This window comes from Anastrepha ludens, chromosome 3 (genome assembly GCF_028408465.1).
Source record: "Anastrepha ludens isolate Willacy chromosome 3, idAnaLude1.1, whole genome shotgun sequence".
NCBI classification, from domain to species: Eukaryota; Metazoa; Arthropoda; class Insecta; order Diptera; family Tephritidae; genus Anastrepha; species Anastrepha ludens.
In genome coordinates, this window is record NC_071499.1 from 94,056,604 (window position 1) to 94,071,018 (window position 14,415).

A 14,415-nucleotide genomic window follows, 5' to 3' on the forward strand; every position below is an offset into this window, starting at 1 on the left:
TAAATTAAAAGAAAAGAAAAAAATATCTATATATAGGCTTATATCGTATAATAAAGTAGTATACGTTAGGACCAGAATAGAGAAAAAAAGTTTATTTAAGCCAGCTAGAACTTTTTTTGCAATTATTTTGCATTTCAGAATTTAAAAAATATTAGTTTGTACATAAAATTCCCTTTGTCATATTTATCGCTGCTTATCTTGCTTTCAATTCATGCACCGATCTGTAAAGCTCGCAGATGCACTGGCATCAGCCAAGCTAGAGCTTTTTAAAAGACATGGGTATGTGCCAAGATTAACCACTTGTTTTCACACGATTTTCTCTTTTCTGCTAATTTCATTTTTTTTTTTTTTGACATTTCAGTAACATTTAGTGATGCTGGTAGAATTTATAATTGTAGTAGTTGTATGTATAGTACTCTCCACTTTTCCGCAATTCAGTTACGGAAATAACTTTTTTTGCGACTTGATTTTGTTCCACAAATGGAGGGAGATATAGTTTTATGCCGACTCCTACTTTTTATGAGGAGCTTTTTCACTCGGAGGTTTGCCGAGGGGCAACCGCTATTAGAAAAAACTTGTTTTATCATTTGGTGTTTCGTGCCCGGGATTTCGAACCTCTGCACTTCCGAATGGTAGTCACACACCGACCCATTCGCTTATGGCGACCGCCTTGTATACCTTTACTATAAACGCAAAGTGGAAAAAAGAGTAAATTTTTTTCAGCGGATAATGTACGTATTTTCCCAATATTTTTTGTCTATGGAATTAAAAAAAAACATGATTTATTTTACATGAATTTTAGATTTACTCGATTAAACTTCATGATTATTTTTATTTTCAAAAAAATAAATTTACATTTAGAATATTGTGAATCTAAATTACAAAACTCATATTTTTTAAGTGGCTTAAAGCAATTCCAAATGAAAAACGGAGAATGTATTTTAACATCTCATAAGTTGTATTTTTGAAACTTTTCCGTGTAAGGAGATCTGACTAAAATATTTAGTTTGAAATTTGTCAACTTAAAGGGCTAGAAAACCAATGCCGTAGCCTCGGGAACGGATAAATTACCTTTTTAACAATGCCAAAAACGTCTAAACCATTGAAAGAGTCAACAATTTTAAGTAACTGGGATGAAACACAAATGAATATTGGAATTATACCACAGAAATAAAATCCAGAATAGAAATAAGACGTAATGCTTTTTTCAGATATGAGAACATACTAAGCAGCCTCGATATCTGCCTCAAAGCCAAAACGATTATAAAATCATACTCGTATGTTCGAGTTCTAGAAATACCGTGAACAAATAATAAGATTCCACAAGTAGTGGATTGTGATCGAAAGCTGTTAGTAACCATAAATGGAAGGAAGACATCATACTTGGAGAATACGAGTATTTGGCTGGAAGCAATTTACATGGCTACGTAACATTAGACAATGGACCGGAATATAAAATGTGGCAACCTAATTGGCGTGGCAAGGAACAAAGAGCAATACATAGAAATTGCCAAAAACTTGTAAAACTTTGTTTATATAGAAGGGGCATCATATAATCTGGCTCCAGATAACTTTTCCCTATTTCAAAGCTCAAAATATAGATGGACAACTCGCTTGATAACTTTGAAAAGCGTGCAAAATTGCGCACAGAAGTAGAAAAGTTAAAATATGGATTAATAAATAAATATATAATATAAGGATATTTATTGGAAGCAGCACCTGATTTACAGGATATAGTTTAATTATAGGTTAATTGTATAGTTTTAATATCATAATTTAGTATTGTAGTCTAATTTATAATATTGTAATATTTTTTACTCGTTACATCTGGTCACCCTAATTCTTTTACTTGAACTTGCATTATATTAATGCACATTATCCCATATTTGTCATTTTCTAACGTTCATATCGACTTACATTCTCATATACTATACATATACTGTGGGCAAAAAGTCAGGTGAATTTATTTGTCAAACTTCGCGGGATTAAAATTTCGCTCTAGTTATTTTTTTCATGAGTTGGCAGCACTGTTAATAACATCTGGGCCAACTTTCATGTGAATGTCATTATCAGTAATATATTTACGCTTGTGTTTACCAAACGACCAAGAGTGCATTTTTCGATTTTTACAATGTCTGATTTGATTGAGCAGAGAAGTGCCATCAAATTTTGTTTGCGGAATGAAACTTCGGCTGCGGAAATGTTTAGCATGTTGCAGAAGGTATTTGGAGATTCGACCATGTCGCAGAAAAATGTTTATAAGTGGTACAAAGACTTCAAAGAGGGTCGAGAACGTGTTGATGACTTGGAGCGCTCCGGACGACCATCGACGTCAACAGATGACCAACACGTCAATAAAGTGAAGGAGTTAGTGCTCGAAAATCGTCGGTTGACTGTTAAAGACCTTACTGATATGATCGGAATATCAGAAGGATTTGTGAAAACCATTTTGAAAGACCATTTGGGCCTACGAAAAGTCAAATCTCGTTTGGTACCGAAAACTCTCAATTTCTTGGAAAAAAGTCGTCGCGTTGATGTGTGTGAAACAATGCATCATTACGGGAGATGAGACTTGGATTTAGGTATGCTTACAACCCTAAAACAACCGACCAATCAAGCGAATATCGTGCTAAAGGCGAGGGCCAGACCGAAAAGAGCACGTCAAAGTCGTTCAAAAATAAAGGTCATGATGACAGTTTTTTTCGATTTTCGTGGTGTGGTGCACTATGAATTCCTTCCACCTGGCCAAACTGTTAATAAGGAATATTATTTGAGTGTTATGCGTCGTTTACGTGAAGCAATTCGTATAAAAAGACCAAAAGACCACCGTCTCACACTGCACTCGTTTTTCGTGACCATTTCGCCAAAAATCCCACGCATATCGTTCCGCAACCACCGTCGCCTGATTTGGCTCCGTGTGACTTCTGGCTATTCCCAAAACTCAAGAGACCACTTCGAGGAACGCGTTTCGAGTCGATTGAGGAGATAAAAGCTGAATCGAAGAAGGTGCTGATGGCTATACCGGAAATAGACTATTTGGCATGTTTCGGGGATTGGAAAAATCGTTGGCATAAGTGTATTTCATCGAGAAGGGATTATTTTGAAGGGGATGAAATTGATTTACGAGAATAAATAAAGATTTTTCATTTTACAACCAAGTTAACCTTACTTTTTGCCCACAGTAGTATATTATATATAAGCTGTGCTAAGCAAACATTTCGAGACTTGAATTTCGACATCAGCTGGGACCGGTAAAAAGAATAACAAACGCACGAACGCGTAAATTTTAAATCGGATAATAAATTATAAAGTTTTATTAAAATAAAAGTGTTTTTAATTAATTGAAAAACAAAGCTTGGTGGCCGAACAGATTCTCTTATCAGACATAGACTCAAAAAACTTTACATTTCCATTCCATCATTTTTTAAATTTCATTTTCACAGTCAAACTCTCGGCTAAAACCACACCGAAGCTCCTTTTCATACATGGTACACATTTTATCCAAAAATCGTTCTCCAAATTTTTCCTGCTATCCTTGGACGCCTTGTAGCGCACCCAATCTCTACCAACAACAGATCTGTATCAAGTGCCTGCAGCAAGAGCCACCATCACCATCATCATCACCTGCATGAGGTTACCTTCGACCTAATTATAATTAATTGCAACATGAAATACGATTTGTGGCAAGTGCCAGTGCTGCAAGCGAAGCAACATCATGCACTGAAAAGCCATTTAACCTCACATTCATAATACTACGGAGCTTATAATTTTACATGCCAACATCCCACAACATGTCAGCACAGCGGTAATTTCATGTTGCTAATATGGTTGCTCAGCAACATGTTGCAAGTGCTGTGAAAAAATAATATCTGACTAATGATGTGGTTTGTTGCATTATAACGCTAAAAAGTAAAAGCAACGCACTCTAAACTTTTACAACTTTGTCTTGTTGTTGCTTGATTTACCTGTTCTAGTTACCTGTTTGCTTTGCTAATTTTCATAGCGATTTCTTATTTTATATTTACATATATGTATGGCTGGATGTTGGAAAAGTGCAGACAGAGATGGATGTAGTTTAAGAATTTATCTTATTTAATAGAGTTGCCAACCTCATTAAAAGAAATGCAATGCTTTTCGGCTTTGTAGTGTCTAAGTCGAGTGACAAAAGTGAGTTGCCTCTTTTTTGACGAAGCTGTATTAGGATACCAAATTAGGAGCAATATTCGTGGCGTAACATATTCGTACTCTTCTTCTTCTCCAACTTTATTTAGCACTATGTCCTGTTTTGTAGTATAACAGCATTGGATTAGCAGTAAAAAGTATACCTTTTTTACATATGTATTTAAGAGGGTAAGACAGTCCCTCGGTGGAACGCCGAACTCTTATAGAACCTTCTGCAGTGAACTGAAGGAACGGAAGAGTTCAACGAAGTTATGCTAAGCTAGACTCACTGCTCAAACCAGATGGTACTTATACGGACTCAAAACCAGATGTGTACGATGTTCTCTTTTCAACACATTTCCCTGGCTCCAGCAATGTTGTTGGTCAAAGCTCTATCGATCAATCTGATAATGTCAATATAATTACCAGCAGACGCGATTGATTTATTGCATCCAGGATAGTTAGTGAGGAAACGATAAGGTTCGCCTTTTCGTCATTCGAAAACTTTACCCAATCATGCTCAAGCGGGGCAGAGCACAACTAATGAAGGCTTTGAAAAGAATCTTTACGGCATGTCTTGCGCACACTTATGTTCCACAATTGCGGCGTTTGGTGAAAGTTGTATTTGTCCCAAAGCCAGGCAAGGACAGCTACGCTTTACCAAAGAGCTTCAGACCTATAAGCCTGACATCGTTTATGCTGGAACGTATGGTGGAGAAGCACATTGGGACGAGGGTTCTAAGTCGAAACCCTCTCAACGTCAGAGTGGGAAATCTTGCGAATCGGTTCTGCACGAGCGCGTTAGCATAATCGAAAAAGGGCTGGAGACAAGAGAGTACACTCTTGGTGTGTTTGTGGACATTAAAGCAGCTTTCGACAACATTACCTTTGACTCCATGTGATCTTCTATCAGAAGTTATGGAATAGAAGAAATCATTGTCAGATGGATCCACTCTATGCTATCAAAAAGACCGCTTACCATGGATAGAGAACGCGATGAAGGAGTCAGGGTTGAGGTTAAGAAGGGCTGCCCACAAGACGGTGTACTCTCTTCCCTACTTTGGTGCTTTCTGGTGGACTCTCTTCTTAATGATCTGCAGAAAATTGGACACATCCAAGCCTACGCAGACGATGTGTGCGTATTAATCTCAGAACGATCACTTGAAGCTATATGTAATAAAATGCAGGTAGCTCTATATAAGATTGAGTATTGGTGCGAATTTTCACCAGGAAACGCAATATGGAAGGCCTGTTACTACGCACATTGAAAGGGGTAACACTGCAACTGTCTTCTGAGGCTAAATATTTAGGAGTAATCCTAGATAGTAAGCTTACCTGGAAGAAGCACGTCGAGCAGAAGGTCTCTCGAACACTAGAAGCCTTCTGGCAGTGTAAGAGAACTCTTGCCAAGACAATCGGGTGCCTGTCGTTAGCTTCGGTAGAAAGTATGATGTTTTGATCCCAGATAGAGATCAATGGTTAAGTCCAGAAAACCTATTAACGGGATATCAGCACACTTTCTACACCGACGGATACAAAACCAGTGATGGAAGCGGATCTGGATGGTACTTAGACGAAGACACTAAGTATTCCTATGCCACAGAACAGATGGCCACAATATTCCTTACGGAAGCAAAAAGCTTAAGAGATACGGAGTGATGCATGCCCGTAATGCAGTATTCCTCCTTTTCCGTATGCGTCGATGCTTGGTATATTAAACAGGCCAGTGGCATCCGCTCTGCAACAGTTAGGTCAAAGTGATTTTGCTATTTTAGACATTTGGATGCCTGAACAACTCCTTCTCGCCAGTCCAGGAAAATACAATTTAGTTCCACTTTGTATTAGATTAGATTTAGCCACCCTTTCATGCATTCCTTTTCAATAAAAAATTTGCTTAGCTTGGATTTAGTCAGAATTACCAGCACCAACTGATAGATAGGTTAAAGAAAGAAAGTATCTCTTCTTTATCGGTAATTTGATCTCTACTTTATACTCTCCTAGACGAGAAGCGTTCCTGAAGGCTTATATCGAAAATTGCGTGAGCCACTATTCCATGTTGCATGTATATTATTTATGATGTATGTATATTATCCATGTTGTATATATATTATTTATGATCGACCTGTGAAGGCCAAAGGGCATAACTCACAGCAAGCTTGACTACCTGAGCCTTACTACTGAGCACGCTACCATGCCTTTGAGGCGTAGATCTGGAGAGCCTGAGGTTCTGGATAAAATGTAAAGTCCTTGTGGAGCAAGATCTTACACTACACCTGCCGCTCTTTGTACTTAACTTAGTCTACTTGCATTACATTGCTTACTTAAGATAACAACAATGCAACTTCTCAGCGCTCTCTCTAGAATTTCACTAATATTAGGCTGTTGTTAGCTATACTCGTATAATAAGTTTTATAAAATAAACTATGCTATAGAAATACACTATCTTTAAATATGAGTCTTGACTTGAGTGTTTGTTCATAAAATCGAAATTGTTTTATTTGACTTTACTTAAAAATATAATATTATATTATATAGTATAAAGATACATGGCAACAACGGCATAAGCGAGGAAATGAACTTCATCTCCATTTTGACATAGAGGAATTCTTGAAGTTATTGCTGAACCGAGCATTTGTATTTTTATCTGAGTTCCTCGTTTCCTTTTTGCAAGTTAATTATTAGCTATTACTGCTATGAAGCTATTTCGACAATAGTTGTTGTATTATTTCCTTGCATTTTATTCTTTTTCTTGAATGGCGCGATAATCGTTTACGAGATTAACAAAGCGCGCCAGTCATATCTTTCTCGTGCTAACCGGCACTATGTCTATGTCGTGGTAAAGCTCATACAGCTCACTTTTCCCCGCCGTCATCAACGTGCAAAGGTCCAAAAATCTTTCGCAGAATCTTGCTCTCAAACACTCCAAGGGACGCCTCATCGTATGTTGTCATCGTCCTACGCCATACGTAAGGACGGGCATGATGAGAGCCTTGTAGAGTGTTAGATTTGTTTGCCGAGAGAGGACTTTTCTATTCAATTGCATATTTAGTCCAAAGACGCACTTGTTGTCAAGAGAGATGCTACGTTGGATTTCCAGGCTGACGTTGTTAACGGAGTTAATGTTGGTTCCTAAATAAACGAAGTCTCTTACAACCTCAAAATTATAACTGTCAACAATGACGTGGGTGCCGATACGTGAGTGTGCTGACTGTTTGTTCGAAGACATGAAGTACTTCGTTTTGTCCTCGTTCGTCACCAGACCCATTCAGTTTGCTTCTTTATCCAGTTTGGAAAAGGCAGAACTAACAGCGCGGTTGTTAAGGCCATCCCGACTAGAAATTTTGGTAAGGCGGTGATTAGGCGCAAATAAGGCAGACCGCATTCCAAATTTGTGCCTAATATGGCAACCAAACTAGGCCCAAGTCCCGAAAGGTATCGCCACACATCTGCCTCATTAGGCGCAGGTTCGAAAAACCGAACTTCGGTAATACTCCGGATGCCCTTCTACAAATCAGTTAGGGATTCCAATTTATGCCTAAGTGAGAGACTGTCACCGATTTTCGTGACCATAACCAAATTTGGTATTGTTCTGGCATGCCCATCTTTGCCTTGTCTAACGTGGGCCTGGTAAGGTAATAGTGAGGCGTGCCTCAGTAAGGCCTCCCTAATTCGGGCCTAACGGATTCTTCGGCATGCCTCACTGTAATTCTAGTCGGGATGATGCTGATATTGACATCATCGGCACACACCAACAATTGTACGCTCTTATAAAAAATTGTGCCTTTTATTTTGTTACTTTTGAGTATTATTGAGTATATTAGTCAAAATATTATATAATCGTACAATGCATAGTTTTTCTAAGTCACCTCACGATAAAAAGCAATAAAGACTCAAAGTGCGCCAATGTAGTAAATAATTGAAATAATTTGGATATTAACAAATAACTAACCGAATTACCAACATATTTTTTGTTCAACGATTAACCAAAACTAAATTATCTAGAACAGCGGAATGAACTCATACTAATTGTCCTCTATTAGTTCTATTTCACTTACACATTTGCACATATGCATATATGATGCAACTACACAAACATCAGCTCTCACTTGCATCGCCAAAAGCAATGAAAATAAATACCAGGATTAGTTCATGAAGCCATTTTTGACACATTTCGATAGATAGCAAGGCTATGAGGGTCATCCTCTTTTCAACATTTTGCTGCAAGTTGATGCTGCTACACGCTTATTTGGTTAAATGTAATTTCGCCCGAAAAGGTTTAAATGCGACATAAAACGGTTATCATTAGTGGCTAAGCGGTAATGCATTGAGCCAACAAAAAACAACAACTACAATTGATTGTTGTGCAATTAATTCAATTGAATTCAAAATGGAAACAAGGACTGGCAAATAAACTGATATATCAGGAACATGCGTTGGCGCAACCGCAAATAAACAAAACTGTAAAATTGCTGCATATGAATTGATTAAGCAATTACAGTAAAATTAGCGACAAGCTAGAATTTTGTTGGGCGAACACCAAGGGTTCTAAAATAAAGCCTAGATACAAGCTCAGTGATGAATAAAATATTTCTTGCACATTTATTGACAAATAATTTCAAAATAGCTATACATACATATGTACATATAAGTATGTAATATATATACATACGAATATATCCATTTTTAATGAAGCATGCAGCCAACAAATTGGTGGCATTTCAATCTAATCACTGAGACTTTAACGCCAAAACGTCACTTTAAGCATCTGCATATTTTCAGGTGCGAAATTAAGGAACTTAAGTTCGAAAATTTTTAGGAATTAATCCAAAAAGCTAGAGATAATCCTGGACATGGTCAGTTCAAATTTTTAACAGGTGGCGTTAAAGTAATCCTCCTATCAGAAAATGCTATAAATTTTGCGAATAAATCATGCGAAATACACGTTAATAAACAATGTTACGCTACACTGCTCCAGAACGCGGAATATTGCTGACTATTTATTTGACCAATAATCGGTCGGTGACTTTGGCACAACGTGAATTTCGTCGCAGATTTCCTCGCCGTCCAACGCCTACTGGTGAAGCACTGCGACGTTTAGCCGCTCGCCTCGAAGAGACTGGCACAACACGAGATGCTGCCAGGCGTGGCAGACCCCGGAGTATCCGTTCTGCAGAGAATATTGCTGCTGTAGCCGAGGATGTCATGGAAGCGCCGTCGACATCGACCAGACGACGTGCCACGCAAATGGGTATCAGTCGACGGTCTTTACAGCGAATTTTGGTATAATATTTGAAGATGTTTCCGTACAAAGTCCAGACGGTACATTAGCTGTTTGCTGCTGACCGCCAATCGCGTCTAACATGCACTCAAGCCATCCTTAATCACCGCCAAGAGGAAGATGATTTTTCATCAAAAATAATCATGAGTGATGAGGCCCATTTCCATCTTAGCGGGTACGTAAATAAGCAAAATTTACTCTTCTGGGGCACTGAAAGTCCGCGTGTAACCCACGAAGAGCCATTACACCCGCTCAAAGTCACTGTATGGTGTGCTGTTTTCGCTGGAGGAGTCATCGGACCTTTTTTCTTCGAAGACGTCGCGGGCCAAACGGTTACTGTGAATGGTGAGCGCTACAGAGCAATGATCAACGAGTTCTTTTTGCCGCAACTTGATGAATTGGGATTGGAAAAAATGGGATTCCAACAGGACGGTGCAACGGCACACACTGCACGTGCCACAACCGATATGCTGAAGGATGCATTTCCCGGGCGCCTAATCTTCCGTTTTGGCGATTTGCACTGGCCAGCAAGATCGCCTGATTTGACCTCTCCAGACTTCTTTTTGTGGGGTTTTTTGAAGTCGCAGGTATATGTCAACAAGCCTCAGACTCTTGCAGCTCTTAAAGACAATATCCGTCAAGAATGTGAGGACCTATCGCCGGAAGTTTTGGCCAAAGTGATGAAAAATGCCATAAAAAGGGCTCAAATGGCAATCAACTGTGGCGGCGGCCATTTACATGACATCATATTCTCGACTTGATGTAAAAAAAATTAAAAAACCAAATAAAAATAATCCACAAGAAGAATCAAAGTTTTTCTTTTTTTTTTAAATTACAGCCAAAAAACATCGCAAGGTTACTTTTGCGCCACCTTGTATAAAAGATATTCTATATTGCAATGAGATACAGAATATATCGTTTATTGCTAACAACACCAAAAACCATAACAATGGCCGGAAACTTCGTGTGCAAGACAACAGGAACATCTGTCGAATTGGAGCAGGGCCATCTTTCACTTTCGCGGTTAGTCTCTTGGTCTTGGTCAAAATTTTTTTGGTAAAAAAAAACCAAAGCATTCAATTTTCTGGAGTTACCGCCTCATTTGGACGTCCACTGTGTTGTGCATCATCGGTGTCTCTACGACCAGAGGGGTCTCTAAGTCAAAAAAGCACCGCTTTATTGTTGTTACTGATTGAGCGGAGTCCCCATAACACTTTTCAAGCCATTGCTTCGCTTGAACGGTATTTTCCCCCATCAAGACGTTGTGTAAAATTAAATCACGAAATTCTCTTTGAATCATTGTTTGAAAATAACAAAAGTAGCATAACTCTTAGCTTTAACAGCTGTCTTTTTAAGGTTAGTACTAACTGAAAAAGAGGTGAATGCAATAGAAATAGTGCCATCTATGTATTAGGCCCAGGACTTTTCGACACATGTGTTATATGTAGGTATATACTCTAATGAAAATGAGTTTCATCTAAACTGCCTGAGTTGTTGAGCAGAACGACCCCTTAATTTATATTTAAATAGGAAAGGATTCACAGAATTAATGATGAAGCAGTAAGATTTGTTATCTATGACCAATACACTCATACATTACATTATTTAGCACGCTGCGCTCTAAAGATTTCAGATTTATCAATAATTGCACAGAATATCGAAAAGCCTTTATCTTCATATAAATCTTTACTAGTCACCAATATTTTGCTACTTTGTCAAGTGCACAGCAGTGTAAGAATTTACTTGTACTTTTTCTTAATCAAATGTTATTATAGTTTCAAACAAATAATAATATGAACACAGGTTTCTAATTAATATCTTGTAATATATCTTGTATCGGTTTTCCTAAAACTCATTGTGATTTCCATGCCCTAACTAAGTTGCTGAAACCACTTAGATATTTTTAAGAAGGCAGCTAGTCCCTCCAGTGAGGCATTTTGCTAATCGCAACAGATATTTAGTACGGCTTCTTTGAAGTGCAGGACATTCACAGCGGAGGGGTTGTGAGGTACAGCCATTCTACTGGCTAGGCTGCCAATAGTGCAGTGACCCATTATAGTAGATGTGAGGACCCTGGTAATTGGGCCAGTAAGATTCAAATTGGGCAAGTGTGGGAGTCTAAAGGAGCAATTTAAGGATAACTGTTCCGAGTAAACTCCCGATCCAGTGCCATGGTCCATCTTTGAGCGAGTATAAATATGGTGTCCACTATCATCTGATATGACTCTGGTCTGTATTTGTTTAGATCTATCTTGGGAGCCAGATATTCTGTTTTCGATGCGTCTTACAAGTTTTCCACAGATAGTAGAACTCCCTTTAACATATATATCAATGGGTGGAACATATAGGGTCGCTCCAAGCGCCGCATGAGGCGTCGATCGAATCGCATCTGTTATTCCTACCTAAGCTAATGAGATTATGGACTTTTCAGATTGTTTAGGTACCCATTTCAATGATGATCGTCTTCTACGCCCCGTGATTGATATACGGTTTCAGACACCATTTTCCCCCAAATTTCTTCTTTCTTCATCCTTTCTTCGGTGTTCTTTTTCCAAGAAAACTTTGAGTCCATAATTAACTTGACGACACTTGGCTTCGTTCGATGGGGTTAATGTTACTCCATCTATAGACGGTAACTGAAAACGCCGTATCATATATCTTCTAGTGAACAGAACTTGTTCGGTATTGGCCGTTTGAGGTATCTCACTTACAGAGCTCCTTTAACGCTGATTTCATGAGCCCGCTGATAGTCTAGAGATCCTTTTTTTAGGATTAGGATTAATACATCGTCCGCATAACCAACTACCTTAATCCTTTTCTCGCTCGTGGCAATGAACAACAACGCGTTAAACTTATTTGAACTTATTATAAAACTGGTCGATCTTTAAGAAAGATACATCGCAAAATTCGTGGTTTTTTTGGTGAAAATAATAGTCTGAATGAGTCGAAAATGCAAAGGTCGGTGGGAAAATTGTAAGAAACTGGTTCTGTTGAGGAGAGAAAAGCACTGGCAGGCCAAAAACAGTTCTGTTGAGAATATTGTTGTTGTAGCGCAAAGTGTTGCTGAACAACATTCAACAACGATATCTCGACGTTCTGAACCATTAGACATTCATGAATCGTAAATATTAACATAAATATATTGCATGCTATAAAAATTTAACTGTGTTTTGCATCGAAAACGAGTGTTCCGAAAATTTGCATACTTTTTAAAGCCATAATAATGGTTAATGGTTGTAAAGGGTTAAGGTGTGGCCCTTTAGCACTGCGACCATATTGATCTATTGTGCACCCTATGCTGTCTATTGACTGTTAAGTAAGCTTATGAATTGTACCAGCTCCTTCTGAGGGAGTGATTGAAGGTCCTCATCTGTAAGCATGAACTTGTTTAAAAACCTTTTCCTTCTATGCGTCAACCCCGGACATTCGATAATGAGATGTTCTATAGACTCCTCGTCTTCGCAGCAAAATCTGCAGGTGCTGGTGTGTTAGTTATGCCTAATTTATGTAAGTGTTTGTTGCAGGTGAAGTGACCCGTGAGGGCGCCTGTGAGAGTGCGAATGCTCTTTTTGTTTAACGTGAGGGCCATGTTAGCTCTTTTAGCGCTGAAACTTAAGAACTTTTTGGAGTGTCTAAGACCCTCTACATTGTTCCAATGCTGATTTAATAGAGTTTTGGCCCAGTATTTTACTTTTTGTTTTAGGTTGTTTTTGTTCAATCCGAACATAGGACTAGGTCCGATGAAGATTTCATCTGCCCCTTTTTTGCCTTGAAAGTCTGCCTTTTCGTTGCCGTCATATCCCTCATGTCCCGGTACCCAAATTAATGAAACATTGTTTTTGGATGCCAGATTATTGAGTGCCTTGTGGCATTCTAAGAAGGTTTTTGAGTTGTATGTATAGCTATCTAAAGCTTTTAGAACTGATTGACTGTCCGAGAGTATTTTAATCTTTACTCTCTTGTGGTTTCTGCGTTGCATGATGTTTACTGCTTCCATTATTGCGTATAGTTCCGCTTGGAAGATAGTGGTGTCCCTGGTGAGAGTGTATGATTTGTGGATTCTGGGCCCCACTACACCTGCTCCTACACCATAAGGTGTTTTTGATCCATCAGTGTACCATTTTTGTGAATCATCATTCATCCATTTCGGGTTTGCTTTCCACTCGATCCTCTCAGGAAAGGTAAATGTGTTAAAGCCATAATAAGATGAATTACATTTTTCTTTTACTTCGCACAGCCCGAGTAAGATGATTTTAGGCGAGTGCCTATGCACTCCACTGTTGCTGCAGGAAAAATGCGTTCTTTAGCACAAAATGTTATCGATCATATTAGTGGAGGCGAAGCATGGGTCTATGAACAGGACATCGTAACAAACCAGACAAGTTAAATCACAAAAGGCCACAACCAAGAAGATCCAAAGGCCTTTTTATTTGAGTAACGAAGGAATACAGAGGACGGAATTTTTGCAAAACAACTCGAGGTGAGCGCCGTACCTCGTATCTCTCAACTTGTACGGGACTATTTGAACAATAATAACACACACGAAATAAGTTAAAAATTTATGAAGCGCGGTTTGCGGTGGTTGAGATGAAAATGAAGATTCGCACTAGGAACTGAAGCGATTCAAACACAGCTCAATGACAAGACCCATTCGAAATCTATTATTTAATATCTTTTGCTTGCTTATGCAAAAGCTGTCGTCATTGCCATTGAAATTATTGCATTCAATATTTCCACGGTTGGTAGAATTGGTTAGCATTTTAATAAGCAATCAATCACGCCATTAGCTAGTTGCCGTTGAAAACAAACAAAGATATATTTGCCATTAGTATTAGTGGGTATATAAAGATACAAGTACTATTTAATACCCAACTTTGTCATTAAATTTTTTTGCAGGCAAAACAAGTTGCAACAGGGTGATTCTCTTTCTGTTAATCTGTTATTGAGTTTAAAAGTCTGTTATTGAGTGTGTAAAA